Consider the following 24,105-nt stretch of genomic DNA (forward strand, 5'->3'; position numbering starts at 1 on the left):
GGGGGAACTATATATCTGCTGTATTGTTCTGAAAAAACGCTCTTCTTAGCCTGCAATGAGAAGGCACCCTCATCGGGTATTCCCAATTATCGCTATCAAAGGCTTTAGTTGCATTTAGCATTGGGATAGCAAATGGTGTACTGTGAGTTACAGCCAAATCTATGGAACCTATTATGCTATTCATCAACTCATGTAAGTGTTTTCATAGTAAAAATCTCTTTACCTACTAGCTAATATACTAGAAAACAATTTATAGTCAGAGTCTAACAGGGATATGTGATTTTTTTGGTGTCAGAATTACACATATTATTGCTTTGTCCTAGGAAGGAGGCAAATGAGCTGCTTTTATTGAGATGGAGTTTTCCATGCCAATAACATGCCAGGCATCTTTTCATGTTTGAAGTGACCAACTCTACTGATCTCCCAATTTTGTATTTGCTTTTTCCTCTAAGCTTATTTTGAAGGTCATTGTGCTACCCCTGTAATGTGTGTACTAATGTTTGCCTTGCATTGTCATCTAGTCCAGGCTTTTTACATTTTTTCCATATAAGAAATGTTCTTCTGTAGCTGAAGACTTTTCTTTTTCCAGTCATGTGCTAGAAGATATTACCTATCCTTCCCCTCAAAAAGGCTTTCTGTGAGTCCCATACCATATTGATGGGTTCAGATCACAAACTGAATTAATAGAACTCTTGATGGAGTGTAGTTATTATAATAAAAAAATTAACATGAAATGTTTGCAAATTAATGTATAATGATGTCGCAAAGAAAATGTATTAATGTGCTTTTAACATACTGTATGTGCTTGAAATGTGCCCACGGGGAGTGGCCACCAATGTATACGATGATAAATGAAGTTGACTAATAATGAATTATTGATGTACTAATGTGTGGTTTTGTATTAGTATTAAGAGTTATATGTTAAGATTCTGCTAAAATTAATTACTAGGCCTTAGTTAGCATGATTCGGGGCCTAGCTGCCGGTCTCATATTACATGTGTTTTTCTAACGTGCAATGTACTGACTTGCTGAAGGACATGTAGCCGTACTTTTCCAGAAGCTAGAAGATGTGTGTAACCATAGTAAATTCTTTCTCATGAGACTCGACTTGCTCAAGGAGACATTCTTGCTGAATGCAAAAGTGTAAACTTGCAACAGGTACAAGGTCGCCTGAACTGGTAAAAACAATGGGACTACTGACTGAGCTTGCGAGAATAAAAGTTTGTACCTGACATTCAACCCGTTGGAGACATCAATTACAGGAGCCAATGAACTACGTGAGAACTGTACTAAAGTGAAAATCCTAGTGAGGTGACAAACCACTTATTGGTTGGAGATAATGATGCACCAAAATTTGCCCAATTGGAAATTAGGAGACTGTACAACAAGATTAATATAACACCTTGTCACAAGGTGAAATCAGCCATTACGTGCCATTCTTTGCTAGTACTTAGCCCCTTTGTCACTCTGTCTTAAAGACTTTGCTGTTTGAATCTTTAAACCATCCTACCCTTGTCTTGCCCGATTCATACTTTTCTTCCCTATGAGGGAAGTGTTCCTTATTACCTGTCCTGATGAACTTTGCTGAGTTCCTTGGCTGATGGCGAATCAACTGATGTCCTGAGGACGAAGACTGACTCTGTATGCTGACCCATTACGGAGGGTAACTATATGCTAATGAAATTGTAATTGTCTGTTTGCCTTTTCTTTCTAGGTACCAACTGCTTCTTTTGATAGAGACCATAGATAGATGTTTTCTAAATTTGTGTTGCTAAATTGTTTTGCATGAAGCCCAACATGCCAATGCTAATTCAAGCTAGTTAAGGGGTTCACTAAACGGACACAAATAGACAAATGACTGAATCGATGCTTTGTTGAATAATGCGCTAATGATACTCTGCTAAAGTTAATCCATGTTGATGTTGTGTTTTGTTCTAATGTTTCTGATCTTTGCTTTGATGAAATCTTATTCGAGTTGCCATATTGTGACAGTGCTAATGTGTTTTCTGGTATTGAGACTAATAAACTTGCTAGTAGAGTGTAATCAATAGGGAATAATATATCGTAAATCTTACAAAATTTGGCGTGGTTATTCATGACTGAAAGGTCACGGGGTGTCTTATTTTTCTTAATATCATTAACTAGTTTGATTGATTTGCTGTTGTGAATATTGATGAGGTTATCGATCTATTGATTGACATGTTAATTAGTTAGCTCGTCTTCAGGAGTCTCCAATCAGGGTCAAATGATTCATTGGCCTAAAACGAGTCCCAGACTGAGCAAATTATTTAGGGCGGGACACGTTATCAGTTCTGGTAGCAGAGGACAGTTCAGGCCCTTTGGGGCCCTAGGACAAGGGACCATTGCTTTAGAAGTATTTTCAAAATAATGCAAATTGGAGAGATGAGGTGCCCCTAAATCCCAAATGACTTTCCCGGAATCTCAGAGCTTGCCGAAGTGAGTTGGGTATGTTCTCGGCGTTCTAGTGATAGGTATGCGTGACGTAGAATTTGCGCTTGCTCAGCTTATGCATACCGCAGGTGAATTGTGAAGTCTGTGAGAATTTGTAGGTCAGGTGATGTTTCAGTAGGAGTGGGCGTACTCCGCAGTATGAGAATAGGGAAGTCGGCGAACTTCATGTGAGTGTGGCGCTTTGTGCTCAAAAATTGTCCATGTGGTTGTTGTTGATGGACGGACTCGGCGTGGTCTAAGACTCCGGAGTATCTTGATAAGTGTATGAGACACTTGGTTTATGTTGTAATTTGTGCGGTTTAATAGGTCAATCGGGCGTGGTTGACGAGTCAAGTTTGAGGCGTGAGTGAAAACCTTTGATGCAGATTTGGTAAGTTCTAAAGTGCACTAGGACGAGTCATTGGCAAGTCAAGAGTAAAATTTGCGGGTCAAATTTTGCTTGCGAGTGCGGGATCTGAGAAGGAGAGAGTAGCGGCCGAGGCTTCAAGTGAAATCTCTGTAAAGTTCTGAAGCGATTGTGTTACCCTTCCTGTAGTAAACCAGCAAATTTGAGTTTGTTGTTAAGGTGCTCGCAATATATTGCATTAGTTTTGCGTGAATAGAGAGTGAGGAAGACAAGCCGCAGGACTTTGTCAGCCGCAGTGTGTGTGAGTGTGACGTCATTGGAGCCCCGCTGGGATAGGTCAGCTAGTAAGAAGGGTCGCGCACGGATTGGCAGCCGTCCTTGAGAGGCAATTGGTTGAGAAGGTAGGCAAAGAGTGTTCTGGGAACTAAAGTCACTTCCTGATTAGATTCTAAACTAAATAAAAGACGCAAAAAATGAAGTTTTTCAAGGCTTTAAAGAGTGCTTTGAGGGGAGATGTGTACATTCCAGCCAGTGTGGAGGAGCTTACACCGCCAGAGGATACTTCGGCCTATGCCGTAATGGAGGAGAAGGGAGTCGTGCCATGTCTTTGGCTAAAGCAATGGTGCAAATTTACAGAAAAAGATGGGTGTTTGGTGTTTCCATAGAATGGAACCTTTAACATGGGGTTCTAGAGAATTTGCAGAAAGCGTTAAATGTGCAAAAGCCGCCTCTGAGACCAGCTCAGTTTGAGGCGTTAGCGATTTGGGAATTAATGGCCAAACGACAAAGGCAACAGAAATTCGAGAGAAGAATGAGGAAAGCAGAAAAGACTCTAGTGGAGGCTAGATGGGATAGTGAGACCAGGATGTGGAGAAGGGAGATAATAGACGGAGTTAGGATGTTTCCGGCAATAACTCAAGAGGCCGAAACACAGGGGAGAAAGGCCACTTGTAAAACAGATAAGGGCTCTAGTAAGCAAAAGGAGACTCAAAAGTCTTGGATAGATGCAGATGATTCGGATGATGATGAGTTTCTCAATCAGTTGTTACATGATCGACCACCACCATATGCCATAAATGATAATAGACCAGGTACTAGTGCAGGTCCTGTAAGTTCGACACAGAATCAGGGGACCACGAATACGGTACAGACAAATAATGTTACCACATCAGCTCTGATACAGAATGGTGCTAGTGTATCCACTGCACCCGAGACGCAGATACAGTTGCAGCCACCACCAGTTCAGAGGCTCTACCCTGATGTCCCAGTATTAGAGATGACTACGAATTTGATGGTGCCGCCTGATCCAGTATACACGAGATCAAAGTTAGTGCAGATTGAGCCAACTCCACATTTGCTGCCCCAGCCACAGCAACAGGTGGTTCCGAATTATACTTCGGTCACAGGACCGCAATCAGTTACAGCACCTATAATGAATCAAGCTATGGGAGTCAATGCCCCACCGGGATTGGGAAATGGATAGTCACCAGCTGCTATATCTTTGCCAATTACTGTTGGTCCGCCAGTACCGCTGTATGCACAGGCGAAGCCTAGTGTGTGTGACCAAGGAGTAGTGACTCAAGAGGTGATAAGAGGAGGGTACACAGGAAGCTCCCATGGGATGACACCAGGAGAACAGACAGTGGAGAGGTCTAGATCCTTATTGGACTTCAGTCCGATTGGGGTTCCGTTAGAAACCATGAGACAAGCAGGCTTGGGCCTACTGACTCCACAGGTATTGAGTGCAAATAAGTCACAAACTCCGATGGTGCAGGCTGGAAATATCTCATTGTAAGGCTTGTCAGTGCAACAGTTGAATGAATGGTTAGACAAGCTTAACACTCCACAGACCACTCCTGCGACAGCAGAGCAGTCAGAAAGAGAGGAATACCTGAATTTTGTGAGGTTGGGGGTGGAAGCAGCTGAGGTAGTTGAAGGGCGCATGGGAGTGAACAGGTTAGAATCATACACTGAATTAAGATATCTGTGCTCGAAAATAACCAAAGAAGTGAGTAAGGTGCAGTAGAGGTTGGCAAACCTAGCGGACACATACGGCATAGACTTAGACAATACTAAGCATCTGAAGAGGAGTTCTAGGTTAGACTTCGAACCTAAAGATTTTGATCACATGAGGTCTACTGGGATGAAGGCACACCTTAAAGAGATACTACAGAGTGCTCAAGTTTGGGGAGATTTAGAGAAGTGGGAAGGCAGATGGGTGAAGAAGAGAGATAAGAGGAAAAGTGACTGCTTGGAACAGCAGCAGGCGAAACCTGTGCCAGACACGGGAACAATAAAGATGTTACCGATGAGAGAGACAGCTGGAAGGGCTCTAGTTCATGTACCGTGGTCTAGAGGTGACATTTTGTCATTCACAAATGACTACCCCAGGTTGAGGGAAAAGCCAATAGAATGGTATCAGCAAACGGATAGGTTTGTGAAGCTTGCTAAATGTCTTTGGGAAGACCTGAATACACTGTTTCAGATTATAGTTCCAACTGATTTGTGGCTTGAGAGCAAGAGGAGTGTGGATTGGCCGACGACGGAACCGGTAAGGGACAGGGTTACAGGAGCACCGTCTCCTGAGGTGATGAAATATTACTATAAGGTGATTGAGTTTTTGAAGCAGAAGGTGTCGCCGCAGAATAATGATTGGCAGAAAATTGATCGAAAGGCACAAGAAGGCAAAGAGTCGATACATGCTTACTATGAGAGGTTGTTAAAGGTGTTCAAACACTACAGTGGCACAGAGGTCACAGAACCGAAAGACATGAATCACCTTGTGTTCAGGTTCGTTGAAGGATTAAGACCAGAGATTAGCCAAATGATTAAGAATCATTTGATCTGTTGGCAAGCAAAGCCGATTGATGAGGTGTTACAGTATGCAAAATACTGTAGTGATGAGATTGAGTTGAAGCCGAGAAAACTGAAAGAGAAGGTGATGGTGATGCAAATCAAAGCGGCTCAAGCAGGGATGCAGGGAAATGGAGTACAGCAGATGGTGCAGCAACCGCAAGGAAACAGAATGTTTCAGCCGTAAACGAGAGGCAGAGCTCGGGGAGGTTTTGTGAATCGTGGTCCAGACTTGAATACTGTTGAGGTTCAAAATGACGTGCAAGGGATGAAAAAGATGTCACCATGCCATGCGTGCGGGGGTGTGGGACGCTGGAAGCGGGAGTGTCCGATGATGGTGCAGGACGGTGTTGTTCAACAAAGCAATGATGTCGGTGTATTTAAAAATGTGAGGGGTCCAAGAATGAGGGGTCCAAATCCGAACTTCCAGAACAATATGGTTCAGGTGCAGGGTCTCCAGCCCATGCAACAAATGCAAATGCCACGTGTACAACCAGTGCAGGTGCAGCAAATACAACATCAGATTCCCATGGTACCTAGACAGCAAATGCAGTTGCCTTTAGCTCCGATGGGACTGCAACAGGTGATGCTTCCTCAACAGGTGACAGGTCAAACAATGAGTCAAAATAATGCAGTACAACAGTTCCCATTGCGTGGTGAGAATGGAATAAACAATGAATGGTCGGATGACTGTTCGGATAGTGAGGAGTGCAGGCTTGCAGCATCCCTAGAAGTAGATCAGAGGGGCCCTTATGTGCAAGGAAAGCTGATGGGTCACAAGGTTTCGTTCCTGGTTGACACAGGAGCTACACGCTCTACAGTCAGAAGTGCAGAGGTCCCAAAATTGCCGCTTTCAGGGCGTACTATAAAGGTGGTAGGAGTGGCAAATCAGATCCTGACTAATCCAATTACAGATCCTGTACATGTTTAGATTGGTACCTTTCAGGGATTGCACAGGTTTGTAGTCTGTGATTCAAGTCCTGTGTCCCTACTGGGTAGAGACTTGCTGTGTAAGACAAGGTGTTCACTCACCTGTTCCAATGAGGGCACTGAGGTGCAGACCAACAGTGATGATAAAGAGAATGATGGTCAGATCTCAGAACCAGAGACGGAGACCACAGATGAGGAGTACCCTTTGATAAGCTTCTTCCTGATGTTCACAGTGACCGATTTGCCAATCAAATTGCAGGGGACAGTCACTGAAAAAGTGTGGGATTTGACAGGAAAGGAAGTGAGACTGATAAAAGGAGTAGAACCAGTCAAATTAGACGTGAAGCTAAATGCCGTGTTTCCCCAGGTACCACAGTACCACATGGCACAAGATGTCCTTATACAGTTGACGCAGATAATTGTGGACTTTGTGAAGCAAGGGGTCCTAAAGGAAGTAACGAGCAGCCCATGTAATTCGCCAATAATGGGACTGAGAAAGCCTTGCGGGAAAGTTCGAATTGTCCAAGATCTGAGGAAAATTAATGAGATAGTGGTAAGATGCTGCCCCATAGTGCCAAATCCAGCCGTGATCATGTTTCAGGTTCCATGTGATGCAGAGTGGTTCACAGTTGTGGACTTGTCCCAAGCGTTCTTTTCTGTGCCTCTTCATGAGGATAGCCAATTTCTCTTCAGTTTCAAATTCTTGGACAAGGTTTACAGTTGGTGTCGAATTCCTCAAGGGTTTTCAGAATCGCCTTCCATCTTCAATCAGATATTGAAGAAGGATTTGGAATCATTGGAACTGCCTTTTAATTCGACTCTAGTGCAGTACATTGATGATTTGTTGATTGCGTCCAAAACGAAAGATGACTGCAGGTATGATACTATTGCCTTACTGAATCATTTGGGAAAGAACAGACATAAAGGGCCTGATTCTAACTTTGGAGGATGGTGTTAAACCGTCCCAAAAGTGGCGGATATACCACCTACCGTATTACGAGTCCATTATATCCTATGGAACTCGTAATACGGTAGGTGGTATATCCGCCACTTTTGGGACGGTTTAACACCGTCCTCCAGAGTTAGAATCAGGCCCAAAGTGTCCCCAAAGAAGCTGCAGTACTGTCAGAGAGAGGTGAAGTACTTAGGCCACCTGATTGAGAAGGGGTCAAGGAGAATATCCAAAGAAAGAGTGACAGCCATATTACAGATGAGTCCCCCGACATCCAAGAGAGACATAAGGTTCTTTTTGTTAATGGTGGGCTACTGCCTCCAGTGGACTCCCAACTCCACAATTATCTCTAAGCCTTTGGTGAGGTTGACCGTCAAGGAGGTTAAGGATGGCCCGGATACCCTAACTATGTCCGAGAAAGAGATGAGGGCATTCATTGAACTGAGAGAATGTATGTGCAGGGCTCCAGCTTTAGGTATGCCTGACTGCACAAAGCCTTTTGTCCTGTTTTGTCATGAACGTGATGCTTGTTCTTTGTCTGTCGTGACACAGGTCCATGGAGGTGCAAACCGCCCAGTAGCATATTTTTCAGCTACTTTGGACCCTGTCGCAGCACCCTTACCGGGTTGTCTGTGCGCAGTTGCAGCAGTTGGCTGAAGCCTTACTCAATGTGAAGGTATAGTGATGAGACATCCCTTAACAGAATGGTCCCACACTCAGTCTAAATACTACTCGCTCGTACCAAGACGGAGCACATGACGAATGCCCGTCTGACCAAATATGAAACGATTATATTGGGGTCATCTAATGTGTCATTAAAACGCCGTACTGTGTTAAACCCAGCAACTTTGCTTCCTAATGAAAATACGGATATTGATGATGCCGAAGAGGTAGAACATGATTGTCTTGAGGTAACAGAACTGTGCACCAAACCGAGACCTGACATTAAAAATACCCGATTGGAAGAGAATGATTACATTATCTTTGTTGATGGTTCATGCCTGAGAGACTCAGTAGGAGAACTGAGAGACGGATACGCTGTGTGTACAATCACTGGAATCCTGGAAGCATCTTGGCTCGAAAGAGTGTACTCTGCTCAAGTGGCTGAAGTGGTTGCTCTTACTAGGGCATGCCATGCCGCCGACAAATTGAAAGTCACTATCTATACTGATAGCAGATACGCATTTGGAATTGTCCATGATTTTGGCCAATTGTGGTCACAGAGGGGTTTTATGACCTCTTCTGGTTCTCCAGTGAAGAATGGTGAAAGAATTAAGGAGTTGTTGCACGCGATTCAGTTACCTCTTGAAATTGTCGTGGTGAAATGCAGCGCTCATGTGAAATCACAAGACTTTGGTGGTCATTCTGACCTCGGCGGTAAAAGGCGCCTACCGCCGGTCAGAAATCCTCCATAATCCCGCCACGGTCGCGGAAACCCGCCACGGTCATTCTGACCCGCAGCAGGCAAACCTCCGAAAATCCGACAGCCACAACAGACCGCCAGACCAGCGGTCGGCGGAAAAGTGGAGGTGACAAAACCTCCACCGTCACGCCAACAGAAATACGCCCATGCCATTACGACCCACGAATCCACGCGGCGGTCTTTCAAACGCGGTATTCCATTGGCGGGACACACCGCCGCGGTCAGAATACACACAAACGAACAAAACTCAGCCACATTGGCCGATTTGAATTCCACACACCTGATACACATACACACACCACTCCCACACACACAATACAATATAAAACACACACCCACATCACCCACAAACCCCTACGACCAAAAATTCTGAAAGAAGGCCAGAGCGAGACACCACCATCCACAAACTAGCAGCCACAGCCACTCAACACCATCACCCACACAATATCCACACACAAAACAACACACACCACCACACTCAACACACTTAACTACACATACTCCACCCCACACATCATACACACCACCCCATGGCACCCCAAAGACACCCCCGCTTCTCAGACGAAGAACTCAGGGTCATGGTGGAGGAAATCGTTCGGGTAGAGCCCCAGCTGTTCGGCACACAGATCCAATACACCAGCATTGCCCGGAGGACGGAGCTATGGCAGAGGATTGTCGACAGGGTCAACGCTGTGGGACAGCACCCCAGAAATCGGGAAGACATCAGGAAGCGATGGAACGACCTACGGGGGAAGGTGCGTTCCATGGTATCCAGGCACAACATCGCCGTGCAGAAGACTGGCGGAGGACCCCCACCTCAACCCCCACAATTTACAACATGGGAGGAGGAAGTCTTGAACATCCTGCATCCTGACGGCCTCGCAGGAGTCGGCGGAGGAATGGATACTGGTAAGTTGAAGCTTCACTACTGCTTCCCCCCCACCTGCATGCCAAATCATACCCCAACCCTCACCCCCATCCTCGAACCCCACCCTCACCCCCACCCCCATCCTCACCCCCACCCTCACCCCCACCACCATCCTCACCCCCACCACCATCCTCACCCCCACCCCCAGCACACCTATTCCCTGCCAATGTCTCACCATCACAACCCACACATCCAAAAACCTAGGCCTGCATGCGTCCACTAAGCATGGACACCCATCACCAAAGCATGCCCAATGCATATACACATCCCCCCCACAAGCCACCCTCACCAAAGCCCCCACACACGAATGCCAGCACTTGGGGACACGGGAACCCACAGATACACCCATATGCCACACATTGAAACTATAACCATACCTCTATACCCCTGCAGGACCCGACCGTCAACACACCGCCGCGGAGGGCCCAGAATTCTCCACACCCCCCACCCAAGAGGCCGTCAGCGATGACAGCAGCTCTGTCGACCTGGACACCGATGACCAGCCTGGACCATCGGGGACCTCTGGACAGTCGGTTCCCCTAACACAGGCCCAGGCCACTACAGACCCAAACCCCTCTGGGAACACCAGCACAGCTCCCACCCAGCGGGCCCATGCCTCTGTCTCCAGGGCGCGTCAATCTGCGGTGTGTCTACCACTACAGGGCACCCAGGATAACCCACCACCCCAACAACAACAGGGACCTGGGGGCAGTGGTAGTGGGCACACCGGCCAGGGGGCAGAGGCCCAGGGAAACAGGGCAACTCGGAGGGCAGCTGTGCGACAGGGGGGGGACGGGCCCAGGGAACCCACTCTCCACAAGGCCCTCACCACCATCATGGGAGCATACAACCGCTCCCAGGAGACGATGGCGACGGTACTGGCCCGGTTCCAGGAGATCCAGGTACTGCAGGAGGAACACTATCGGGGGTACAGGGAGGACATCAGAGCCCTCACCTCCACCCTGGTTACCATGGTAGGGCTGCTGCAGGACCTCATCAACACCAGGACGGACACTCAACAACACCAAAGGGCCCCTGCCACTAGCCTGGACCAAGAACAGCCAACCACCTCCGCCGGCGCTAGTGGACAGGAGACCCCCGCACAGCAGCAGCCCACCAGACCCCCACCTCCTGCAGGAGAAGAACCACCCCGCAAGAGGGCCCTGAGATCTCGCAAGAAGACAGAGTAGGATGTCAAGACCCCCACCAGCAAAGGATACCACCTGATGTCATCCCACTGTCCCACATTGTCACCCTGTCCATCCTTGAACTGCCCATGCTCCATCTCTCCACAGGCCTCTGGACAATGCACCTGTGTGACTGTTACTCTGGACTCTGCCATGGACATTCCTTCACCATAGCCCCCACCCACTTGAAACCACCCATCCCATTTTGAGCACTTAAATAAACACCTATTTTGCACAAAACTATCTGGAGTCTGGCTGTGATTTCAAAATATTGTAATTGACATGACAGTGCAAATATGTCCTTGTACATAGTGAAGTCAACAAACAGCTGCCACAAAGCTGTAGTCCATGGGGAAACGAAGCACAGGACTCGTAGTGGGGACCCCAGATCTGAAATAGGGAGGGAAAAGCCACAACTCAGTCATCATACACTGGGGCAAATAGACAGGCAGCAGAGATGCAGGAGAGTAGTTCAGATTTACTAAATTATCTTTGAATTGTTACCTGTGTCCTATTGGAAGTACTGTTCAATGATTCTGTCCCTGTTGTCTGTTTCAGCCCCATCGTCTTCCTCCTCGTCACTCTCCACAGGTTCCACCGCTGCCACAACACCACCGTCTCGACCATCCTCCTGCAGGAAAGGCACCTGGCGGCGCAAAGCCAGGTTGTGAAGCATGCAGCAGGCCACGATGATGTGACACACCTTCTTAGGTGAGTACATTAGGGATCCACCTGTCATATGCAGGCACCTAAACCTGGCCTTTAGGAGGCCAAAGGTGCGTTCGATCACCCTCCTAGTACGCCCATGGGCCTCATTGTACCGTTCCTCTGCCCTGGTCCGGGGATTCCTTACTGGGGTCAGTAGCCACGACAGGTTGGGGTACCTAGAGTCCCCCAATAGCCATACACGGTGTCTCTCTAGCTGTTCCATCACGTAAGGGATGCTGCTATTCCTCAGGATGTAGGCGTCATGCACTGACCCTGGGAATTTGGCATTTACATGCGAGATGTACTGGTCAGCCAAACACACCACCTGGATGTTCATGGAATGGTAACTTTTTCTGTTCCTGTACACCTGCTCCCTGTCTCTTGGGGGAACCAAAGCCACATGGGTCCCATCAATGGCACCAATGACGTTGGGAATATGTCCAAGGGCATAGAAATCACCCTTCACTGCAGCCAATTCGCCCACCTCAGGGAAAATGATGTAGCTCCTCACGTATTTCATCAGGGCAGACAACACTCTGGATAACACCTTCGAAAACATGGGCTGAGACATCCCAGAAGCAATTCCCACTGTTGTCTGAAATGACCCACTTGCCAAGAAATGGAGTACTGACAGGACCTGCACCAGAGGGGGAATCCCTGTGGGTTGGCGGATGGGGGACATCAGGTCGGGCTCCAGCTGGGCACACAGTTCATGTATAGTGGCACGGTTAAGACGGTAGGTCAGGATAATGTGGCGTTCTTCCATTGTCGACAGGTCAACCAGCGGTCGGTACACGGGAGGATTCATCCGTCTCCTCGCCAAACCCAGCGGACGGTGCCTAGGAAGGACAACATGGAGCACACAGTCAAGCAACCCACAGGTACGTACTCACAGCTAGCACAGTAAACGATTCTCTATGCAGTGAATGGCGTGTCTGAGTGGCTATGCAAGGCCTAGGCCTGTGTGACGCAGTTGAAATTGAGCCATGTGGACCCTCGAAATGGCGGCTGCCTGACCTGTGAAGTGTGACAATGGGATGTGAGGTCAATGCGCTGGCGTGGCACACGGCGGCGGGCGGCGGGCGAAGACCGCGGCGCGAAGCCGCATTGGTTAACATTGAAGCCTATGGGTTTCAGGAGCCAATGGCGAAGGGCGCCGGCGGTGGCGGTACGCACCGCCGCGGACGTGACCGCCATTTTCTATCTACTTATCCACTTGCGACTTGAACTTTCACAGGAGAGGACCTATACTGCAAGTGTTGCTGTGACCTCGGTCTGGAAGGGACAATGGCTGCTGCGCCTGGGGAAAGGGCCCCTGCCTTCACTGGAGAGGAGTTGGAGAAACTTGTGGATGGGGTCCTCCCCCAGTATGCGCTACTCTACGGTCCTCCAGACCAACAAGTGAGTTAAATTCAATCTGGATTTGGGGCCACTGGCTGGCTTGGGGGCCTGGCGGGGGGCCTGGCGGGGATGGGGGGCATGTTGGGGCTGGCGGGGGGCCTGGCGGGGATGGGGGGCATGTTGGGGCTTGCGGGGGGCCTGGCGGGGGGCCTGGCGGGGATGGGGGGCATGTTGGGGCTGGCGGGGGGCCTGGCGGGGATGGGGGGCATGTTGGGGCTGGCGGGGGGCCTGGCGGGGGGCCTGGCGGGGATGGGGGGCATGTTGGGGCTGGCGGGGGGCCTGGCGGGGGGCCTGGCAGGGATGGGGGGCGTTGGCCCACTGGCAACGAAAATGCAGACAAACTTGAACGTGGAATTTCTCCCTCCCTGTACGTGTCACATAGGTCCGCGCCCATGAGAAGATCGGGATTTGGCGTGCCATCGCCAAGGAAGTCCGGACCCTGGGGGTCCACCATCGACGGGGCACCCACTGCCGCAAGAGGTGGGAGGACATCCGCCGCGGGACCAAGAAGACCGCTGAGTCTCTGCTGGGGATGGCCTCCCAACGTAGGCGGGGTGCCTGCCGTCAACTGACCCCCCTGATGTTCCGGATACTGGCGGTGGCCTACCCTGATTTGGATGGGCGCGTGAGGGCAGCACAGCAGACACAAGGGGGTGAGTCCAAGCATTATCTACTCTGTTGTCGCGCAGTGGAGGTGTCTGGGTGGGGGAGGAGGGCTGTGGGTCCCCCTAGGCCAGGGCGATATCTGTAGGCTGGGCACCCCCGTAAGCCCCTGTGTCCCCAGCCAACACCCTCAGTAGTGTGTCAGTACAGCCATCCCTGGTCCGTGTCATCCATGGGTGCAGTTGTCAACTCTAGGCGTGTAGGGCATGTTCCACGGAATGCGTAGCGGACCCCAAGTGCGCAACTTAGTGCAGGGGGCATCTGTGTCTGTCATGTCCGCTAACTGTACCGGAGATCCATGTACTCAATATCCCTTTATTTCTCTCTCCCCCCCCTTTTTGTTTGTCTTTCTGTGCTTGTGTGCATCAGCATCATCAGGCGGAGGAGAAGTGGCATCGGGGCAGGAGGGAGCTGCATCTCACATGGCCCAGGAGGGCCATGCCACAGAGTCTGACTGGACCAGTGAGACGGAGGGCGAGGGGAGCTCCACAACGGGGACGACTGGACCCTGCAGCGACACGGACACGTCCTCGGAAGGGAGCTCCCTTGCGGGGGTGGCACCATCCGTGCCCCCCGCCATTACAGGTACAGCCGCCACCCAGCGCACCATCACCGCCCTCCCAGCAGCCCCTCAGCGTTCGCCCCGTGCCCGCTCTGCCAGGAAGCCGGGCTTCTCCTTCGCCCCAGGCACCTCAGGCCCTGCCCCTGTTACCCCCGCTGCCCTCAGTGAGGAGGTCATTGACCTCCTCCGAACGCTCATTGTTGGGCAGACTACCCTTTTGAATGCCATCCAGGGGGTGGAGAGGGAGGTTCATCGCAGCAATGCGTACCTGGAGGGCATTCATTCGGGTCAGGCTGCCCATCAGCGATCGTTCCAGGCTCTGGCCTCAGCACTGACGGCAGCCATTGTCCCTGTCTCCTGCCTCCCTCTACTAACTCCCTCCTCCCAGTCTCCTGTTCCTCTGCCTGTCCCACCCACACCATCAGACCAGCCTGCACACACCTCAACACCCAAGAGAAGCTCATCCAAACATAAGCACCACAGATCACGCAGACATTCACACACGCAACATTCCGATGCAGACATGCCAACAGTCACTACCACCTCTGTGACCCCCACCTCTTCGTCTCCCTCCTCCCTCCCTGTGACGTCTACACTCACACCTCCATTCACCTCACCATCAGCCAGTGTTTCCATCACCAGCACACCCTCCAGTACAGTCCGCACACGTGCAGTCACCACCCCCACTGCCATTTACACGTCCCCTGTGTCCTCTCCCACTGTGTCTGTCACCCCCTCTTCCACACCACACAAACGCAGCCACCCACCCACCCAACAGCCATCCACCTCACGACAGCCTATCCCTCCTGCACCTGCACCCAAAGACAGCAAACGTGACTCACCTACAACCACATCCTCTCCCTCCACTCCCATTCCCACTGTACCTACCACTCTCCATTGTCCCAAGAAACTCTTCCTCGCCACTGCTAACTTCTTTCCTGACCCTGAGCCCCCCCCTCCTTCTCGTCGGGGTAAGAAGAGCACCTCAGCCACCACCAGCCCTGCAGCCCCCTTGACAAGGGTGCAGGGGTATTGGAGCCCACCAGCCCGCATGTCTGGATCTTCGCCCAGCAGCAAGGGGACAGCCAGCCCACCCCCTGGGAAGAGGAGCAGAAGGCGGAAGGGGCGCCGCAGGAGCCCGGCTTCTACATCCCCCCCGGACACCACCCAGACACAGTCACCAGCCACAGCTCCAAAGGGAGGAAAGGGCCACAGACTCCCGACTAAGGAGGGCAAGGGCAGCAAGTCGGAGAGGTCAGGCTGCAGGCCTGCTGCCCAGGAGGAGCCCACCACCCCCATAGCCGCTGGCCAGGGAGGACCCAGCCCAGCTGGCCAGGAGGGCCCCACTACCCACAGCCCAGGTGGGCATTGAAGGAGCACCATCCCCGCTGCCCAGGAGGGCACCACCAGGCAATGAGCAGTTGGCCATAGACCGGCCGCCGTCTCAAGCACCGCTGAACTGGGCCCCGCCGTCTCAAGCACCGCTGAACTGGGCCCCGCCGTCTCAAGCACCGCTGAACTGGGCCCCGCCGTCTCAAGCACCGCTGAACTGGGCCCCGCCGTCTCAAGAACCGCTGAACTGGGCCCCGCCGTCTCAAGCACCGCTGAACTGGGCCCCGCCGTCTCAAGAACCGCTGAACTGGGCCCCGCCGTCTCAAGCACCGCTGGACTGGGCCCCGCCGTCTCAAGAACCGCTGAACTGGGCCCGCCGTCTCCAGCACCGCTCCGCTGGGGACCGCCGTCTCAAGAACCGCTGAACTGGGCCCTTCAAGGCAAGACCCGCTGAACTGGGCCCTTCAAGGCAAGAACCGCTGAACTGGGCCCTTCAAGGCAAGACCCGCTGAACTGGGCCCTTCAAGGCAAGAAGCGCTGAACTGGGCCCTTCAAGGCAAGAAGCGCTGAACTGGGCCCTTCAAGGCAAGAAGCGCTGAACTGGGCCCTTCCAGGCAAGAACCGCTGGCCCTTTGGCAGACGTGGCAGGGCAGGATCTGTCTCGGGCAGGGCTGCAGGATGTCCTCTGGCCAACATGCCTCCTCCAGTGGCAGTGGAGTCTGTTATGGACTGTTTGGACTGTGGCTTTGCTCTCCCCAGGATGGCCCAGTGGGCAGGCCACCCACTGTATGGACTGTATGGACTGTGGCTTTGCTCTCCCCAGGATGGCCCAGTGGGCAGGCCACCCACTGTATGGACTGTATGGACTGTGGCTTTGCTCTCCCCAGGATGGGCCAGTGGTCATGGAGTCCCCTCGTGGATCTGGCGTCGTGGACTCAAGTGGCTGAGGTGCCCCCCCTTCCCTTCCCCCTGAGGTGCCTGTCCTATTTTCTTTCTGATGCCCCTGCAGTGTTCTCTCCGTGGAGTTCTGGTCGTGGGACTGGGCCTTGCCCCTTTGCACAGGACCCCTGTGGTCCACGGACAGTGGTTGGACTACATTTAGTAGCTGTATATATTTTGTACATAGTTTATTTATTTATTGGGATTACTGGTGTCCATATTTCAATATATCTGCCCGTTTATGATCTCTTCTTTTGGTCTTTGCATTATTTCGGAGGGGGGGTTTGTGGGTTGTGACAGTGATCTGTGGGAATGCATTGATGTGTGTGTTGTAGTGGGTGTGGGTGGGTGGGTGTGTGCCGGTAATCTTTTCCCTCCCCTGTGTCGTAGGTGCAGTACTCACCGATGTCTTCCGCGCCGCCGGGTGTGCTCCTGGTACAGGAGCAGGTATAGGAGTGCGGGGATGACCTGCAACTCGGGTTCCATACTGCCGGAATCTCGCGTGGAGTGCGTAGAGGTGAGCGTTTTCCCGTTCGTAGTCTGTTTCCGCCGTGTTTTTATCGGCGGTGCTCCCGCCCCGGAAAAGGTGGCGGATTGGTGGGTCGTGATAGGGTGGGCGGTACATTGTCTGCCGCCTGGCTGTTGGCGGGGACCGCCGCGCTGTTTGTTTGTTCCGCCGTGGCGGGCGGAGTGTTAATGCGGCGGGTTGTGTTGGCGGTTCCCGCCAGGGTCAGAATTGCATATTTTGGACCGCCGGCCTGTTGGCGGCTTGGCCGCCGCATTATCACCGACCGCCAGGGTCAGAATGAGGGCCTTTGTGTCAATGGGGAACGGATTTGCAGATCAAGTCACAAGGTTTTGTGCATTGAACTGTATATCATTCAAAGATCAGTGGGAATTGCTACCTGAAACTGAAAATGAGACATGCACAGGCTATGCATTGAGGGTGGTTGACACGATGGAAGAGTTAAAATTGTTGCAGGGACGTGCCAGCAGAGAAGAGAAACGTTCCTGGCTTAAAATGCAATGTGTACAAAGACCAGATGATTTGTGGGTTTCAGATGAGGGGAAAATGGTTTTGGCAAACAGTCTCTTGTCACAGTTTGCAAGGTTTTACCATGGTCAAGCACATATTGGGAGAGACGCCATGATCAGGTTGTTCAAAATCGATTGGTTCAATCCAAAATTCAGGCAAGCTGCAGAAGTAATCTATCACAGGTGCATCATCTGTCAACAGATGAATGCAGGGAAAGGGACTGTGGTAAATTTGAGCCACATTGGGAGTGCAGGAGGTCCATTTAGCAGAATGCAGCTGGATTTTATTGAGATGCCTGTGTGTGGAGGTCTGAGGTACGTGTTGGTGATTGTGTGCATCTTTAGTCATTGGATTGAAGCTTACCCTACACGTAGGAATGACAGTCTCACAGTAGCGAAGTTGCTGCTTAGGGAATTGATACCACGTTTCGGGTTTCTGATCTCTTTAGAATCAGATAGAGGAAGTCACTTCAACAATGAGGTGGTTAAGCTCTTGTATGCAGCATTGAACATTGAACAAAAGCTGCATTGTAGCTACCGTCCTGAAGCCTCAGGACTAGTGGAGCAGATGAATGGTACCTTGAAGTCGAGAATGGCGAAAATGTGTGCAGCTACCAATTTGAAATGGCCAGATGCATTGCCCTTAGTGCTAATGTCAATGAGAAATACATCCAACAAGAAAACAGGACTGTCTCCTCATGAAATTCTCATGGGCCGAGCTAAGAGATTGCCTGCGGTGCCTGCAAATGCTCTTTTGAATATCATGGATGATATGGTGTTGGACTACTGCAAGGGTCTGGCTGACGTGGTCCGCTCTTTCTCTCACCAGGTGGGAGCAACCACACTGCCACTGATAAATGACCCAGGTCACAGTCTGGAAGCTGGTGACTGGGTTATTGTCAAGAAACACGTGAGGAAGTCGTGATTGGCACCACGTTGGAAGGGGCCGTATCAAGTGATACTGACAACTACTACTGCTGTGAAGTGCGCAGGAATTCCAAACTGGACCCATGCCAGTCACACAAAGAAGGTGACATGTCCAACTGATGAGGAAATTGAGTTGTCGAAAATAACAGCTGCAGAAAAGGAAGTCTCAGGGCTGGAGAGTAATCAAAGGGGAACTGAGACTGGAGGAGAGCCCGTTGAGGACGGCTTGGTCACTCAAACAGCAAACAAGATCCAGAAAGGTGATGGTGAGCCTATCTCAACCGAGGTACCAGGAGGACCGACCCAAAGAGAGGTTCTCCCAGAAGCAGACAGATACAGGTTTGAAGTCGAACCCCTGACAGACCCAGAAGGCGAAGGAGTTGAGGCAGAAGAGAGTCAAAGTGTTCAGACTCCTCCTGAGCCACCTGCAGGTCCAGCAAGAGAAAACACCATAGCACAAGAGGAGGGCATTGAACAGCAACCTGAAAAGCCGAACGGTAAAAGGACACTGAGGGGAGATAAGTGGCCAGAATCGCAAGCTGAAAAAGGTAAAGTGGTCATTAATGAAACAATAGAGGAAGAGGTTGATACCACACGGAAAGAAGATCTGAGTGAAGTGGAATTGCAGGGTGGTCGCAAGTTGAAAAGAAAGAGAATAGCAAACAGAAGATACGCAGGTCCCGAATGGGCTTATGCAACGTCAGCCGAGTGGCAACAAGAGTTCTTGGCTTTCTGTTTTGATCGTGAAGTTCCAGGTCAATATTATGGCACTTGAAGTTGGCTACAAATAAAAGAGACTATGTTAAGATGAAATTGAATAAAGAGAAACCTGAGAGAAGAGACAAATTACCGGATGAGACACTTTTAACCTGAATTGTCTTTTGAAAAATCAATTGTGACAAGCTGCTAACTGGATTGACAAAAAGACCCTGGGAGTGAATGAGAAAGCTGTAAATACTTGCTGAAGAAAGACTTTTTGCTTAGCTTTATTGAAAGAGAAAATAAAAAGAGAAAGTTATTAACCACCCTCATATTAGCTGATTACATTTATAGTACTTTACTTTCTGATTCTTTACGGATCATGCCTAGGTCAAGAGATGACGTTGAGGGGAATAAGCGCTGTAAATATTTGGGTATTGCTTTGGGTGTTATGTGTGTGATATTCATTATAGCTTTGTTTGTGGAAATGCGTTTGGTGGATGAGAGTGAAGCTAACAATGCTACAGTTTCTGAGACTGCTACACTAACACCATGGGAGAGGTTTGAGCAAGATACGAAATATCTGCATGATGAAACTAATACAAAAGGGGAGCTGTCTACTAACGTTTTCTATCGCTTGCTGAGTGAGTATATTGACACTATGGATGCAAAGGCTTGTTATGTGTGTACACAAATTCCTCTTTCAGTCCAAGAGGGAGTTACATACCACAATTTGCCATTAACCCATGGGATTAGCTGTAGTCTGCTACTAACGCGTTTCTATAACCAAGAAGAAGTGCAATATTTTTACTCAAACTACGATTTAGTGTTCTCTTATGTGCCTATCATAGAAGATTTGAATAGTGTAGCTAAGTATTATGCTATAAAGCTGAATAAGGGATTCTTTGAGCCTAGAATGGCAATTAGTACTTCATATGCGCACCGCAATAATTTGACATGCTTGTGTCAACATCAGGGCAGCGTGCGCTCTACGGGCGACCAGAATGCAAAAGCCTAACGATTTCAAACTAACATAATTTATGCATTGTGCTGATATAATGTTGTTTAACCTTTTGCATTGCAGAGTTTCATCCTGTAGACTTATGTTCAGCATGCATATAAATACTGTTCACATGTAATGTACTGCTGCAGGCTTTCAGACTTTGTCAGGGTGTGGTCCCCTTCCAGGGCCTTCTAGAAGCTTCCCTGCAGCATGCCTAGGTGTGGTTGGTGGGCTGGGCTAAAACTCTATAAAGGGAGCCAGCCCAGCTCCACATGCTCACTATACAGAGGTCCCGGTGCAGAGCAGCAGCAACTTCCTGAGCTCCTGTTCCGGAGGCCTACTTGGATCTTTCAGACCTCGCCCTTTCATTGCGCTTGGTGATTCTTGATCAGGGTGGTAAGACGGAGGTCGGGCTGGGCCTAACAGTTGTCCCTCAACATTTGCAGGTGACTCTGGTTACCCCAACCTGTCATGGCTCCTGACCCCAGTGAGGAATCCCAGGACAAGGGCAGAGGAACGCTACAATGAGGCCCATGGGCGAACTAGGAGGGTGATCGAGCGGACCTTCGGCCTCCTGAAGGCCAGGTTCAGGTGCCTCCATATGACAGGTGGATCCCTATTCTACTCACCAAAGAAGGTGTGCCAGATCATCGTGGCCTGCTGTATGCTTAACAACTTGGCTTTGCGACGACAGGTGCCTTTTCTGCAGGAGGAGGATCCAGATGGCGGTGTTGTTGCAACTGTGGAGCCTGTGGACAGTGAAGACGAGGAAGCAGAGGAAGAAGACATGAACAACAGGGGCTCAGTGATCCAGCAATATTTCCAGTGAGACACAGGTAAGAGTACAGACCTGCCTACTACATGTACTTTAACACTACTACCTCTCTACTGTCTGTCGTTTTCACCAAGTGTATGGTCACTGAGTTGTCACTTTCCCTTACGATTTCACAGATGTGGGTCCCACTGAGTGACATCTGCTTAGATTCCTCATGGACTAGAGCTGTGTGACATAGGTATGTTGACATTATAATTGAAAGAGCATTTTGTCACTGCAATTGATAATACACTATTTCAAAATCACAGACAGACTCCTGATTGTTTTGTGCTATAAGTGTGTTTATTTTAGTGCTCAATACTGGAGGGGTAGTGAAATGGTGAGGGGTGATGGTGGAGGAATGTCCATGGCAGAGTCCAGTCTATTAGTCTCACAGGTGCATTGCCCAAATGGCCATAGGAAGTGGAGCTGGGGCAGTTTAAGAATGGACAGGGTGACAAAGTGGGACAGTAGGATGACAATCTGGGTGGTCTCATTTCTTGGCGGGGGTCTTGGCATTGTGCTCTGTCTTTGTCCTGGATCTCAGGGACCATTTGCGGGGTGGTTCTCCCTCTGCAGGGGGTGGGGTGCTGGTTTGGTGGTCCTGTGGTGGGGCGTCCTGTCCACTAGCGCCGGCGGAGGTGGTGGGCAGTTCATTGTCCATGCTAGTGTCAGGGGCCCCTTGTAGTGCCACAGTGTCCCTCCTGGTGTTGAGTACTTCCTTCAGCACCCCTACGATGGTGCCCAGGATGGAGCTGATGGTTCTGAGTTCCTCCTTGAAGCCCATATACTGTTCCTCCTGCAGGCGCTGGGTCTCCTGAAACTTGGCCAGTACCGTTGCCTTCGTCTCCTGGGAGTGGTGGTAGGCTCCCATGATGGAGGAGAGGGCCTTGTGGAGAGTGGGTTCCCTTGGCCTGTCCGCCCCCTGTCGCACAGCAGCCCTCCCAGTTCCCCTGTGTTCCTGGGCCTCCGTCCCCTGGACTGTGTGCCCACTACTACTGCCCCCAGGTCCCTGTTGTTGTTGGGGTGGTGGGTTATCCTGGGTTCCCTAAAGTGGTGGACACACAGCTGATTGACATGTCCTGGGGACGGAGGTATGGGCCCACTGGGTGGGTGCTGTGCTGGTGTTTCCAGAGGGGGGAAGGTCTGTGGTGGCCTGTGACTAGGTGAGGGGAACCGACTGTCCCAAGGTACCCGATGGGCCGGGCTGGTCATCTAGATCCAGTTGGACGGAGCTGCTGTCATCACTGTGGGCCTCTTCTGTTGGTGGTGTGGACATGTGTGGACCCTCCTGTCCGGTGATGTTGGGCAGGGGTCCTGCAGGGGTATAAAAGGATGGTTATCACATCTGTGTGTGTCATGGTGTGCAATGGGTGGGTGACCGTGTACCCCAGTGCTTGCATTCCTGTGTGGGACCTTGTTTGATGATGGTTTAGGGGGTTGTATGGGTATGTGCAGTGGCCATGCTTTAGTGATTGGTGTCCATGCTTTGTTGTTGCATACAGGGCTTGGTGTTGAGATGGGTGGTTTGTGATGTTGGGACATATGTGAGGAGTTGGGGTGCTGGGGGTGAGGGTGGGGGTGAGTGATAGCATGCAGGCAGGGTGGGGGATGTAATAATTAAGATTTGTCTTACCAGAGTCCATCCTCCTACTCCTGCGAGGCCCTCAGGATGCAGAATCGCCAAAACCTGCTCCTCCCATGTTGTTAGTTGTGGGGGAGGAGGTGGGGGTCCGCCGCCAGTCCGCTGAACTGCCTGGTGGTGTCTTGAGACCACGGAACGCACCTTCCCCCGTAGGTCGTTCCACCTCTTCCTGATGTCCTCCAGATTTCTTGGGTGCTGTCCCACTGCATTGACCCTCTCCACTATTCTTCGTCATAGCTCCATCTTCCTTGCAATTGAGGTGTGCTGCACCTGTGCTCCGAATAGCTGTGGCTCTACCCGGACGATTTCCTCCACCATGACCCTGAGCTCCTCCTCCGAGAACCTGGGGTGTCTTTGCCGTGCCATGGGGTGGTGTAGGTGATGTGTGGGATGCAGTGTGTGGTGATAAGTGTGCTGATATGTAGTGGGGTGTTGTGTGAGGTGCGTGGAAGTTCTGTGGGTGATAGTGTTGTGTGCCTGTGGATGCTGTTGTTCTTGCTGGTGGTGTCTCTCTCTGGCCTTCTTTCAGAATTTTTGGTCGTGGGGGTTTGTGGGTGATGTGGGTGTGTGTTTTATATTGTAATGGGTGTGTGGGAGTGGTGTGTGTATGTGTATCAGGTGTGTGTATTTTGAATTGTCCAATGTGGTAGTGTTTTGTAAGAGTGTGTGTATTTTGAGCGCAGCGGTGTGTACCGCCAATGGAATACCGCGTGTCGTGATAGTGTGGGTGTATTTCTGTTGGCGTGACGGAGGAGGTTTTGTTTTCGCCAGTTTTTCACTGACCTTTGGTGTGGCGGACTTGTGTGGGTGTCTGAATTTTGGCGGATTCCGAAATGTGGGTCATAATATCTGTGGCGGAATTCCGCGGCTTCGGCGGTGTATTGGCGGTCTTCTGCACGGCAGTAAGCGGCTTTTACCACCAATGTTGTAATGACCGCCTTAGTGTCATATTTAGCCAACTTTAATCGGCTGGTCGCTGAGACATCCTGGCCTGAAGAAAAACAAGCGGCCTTGTTCTATAAGGGACTCAAAGGGGAGTTGAAAGATATCCTAGCTCAAATCAACCCGCAGCCTACAGACTGCCAAGAATTGATAAACCTTGTCTTGAGGCTTGATCATCGTTTATCAGAACGAAAAGGAACATGCAAAAAGACTGAAAAATATTTCTGGGGTGTTCACGATAATAGAGACTCAAGAACTCCGAAAGAAAGAACGCCGGAACGGATGGAAATTGGAACCATCAGGAGACCGTTGACCAAAGACGAAAAAGACCTACGTAGAAAGAA

The sequence above is a fragment of the Pleurodeles waltl genome, chromosome 2_1, assembly GCF_031143425.1.
Source record: "Pleurodeles waltl isolate 20211129_DDA chromosome 2_1, aPleWal1.hap1.20221129, whole genome shotgun sequence".
NCBI lineage: Eukaryota > Metazoa > Chordata > Amphibia > Caudata > Salamandridae > Pleurodeles > Pleurodeles waltl.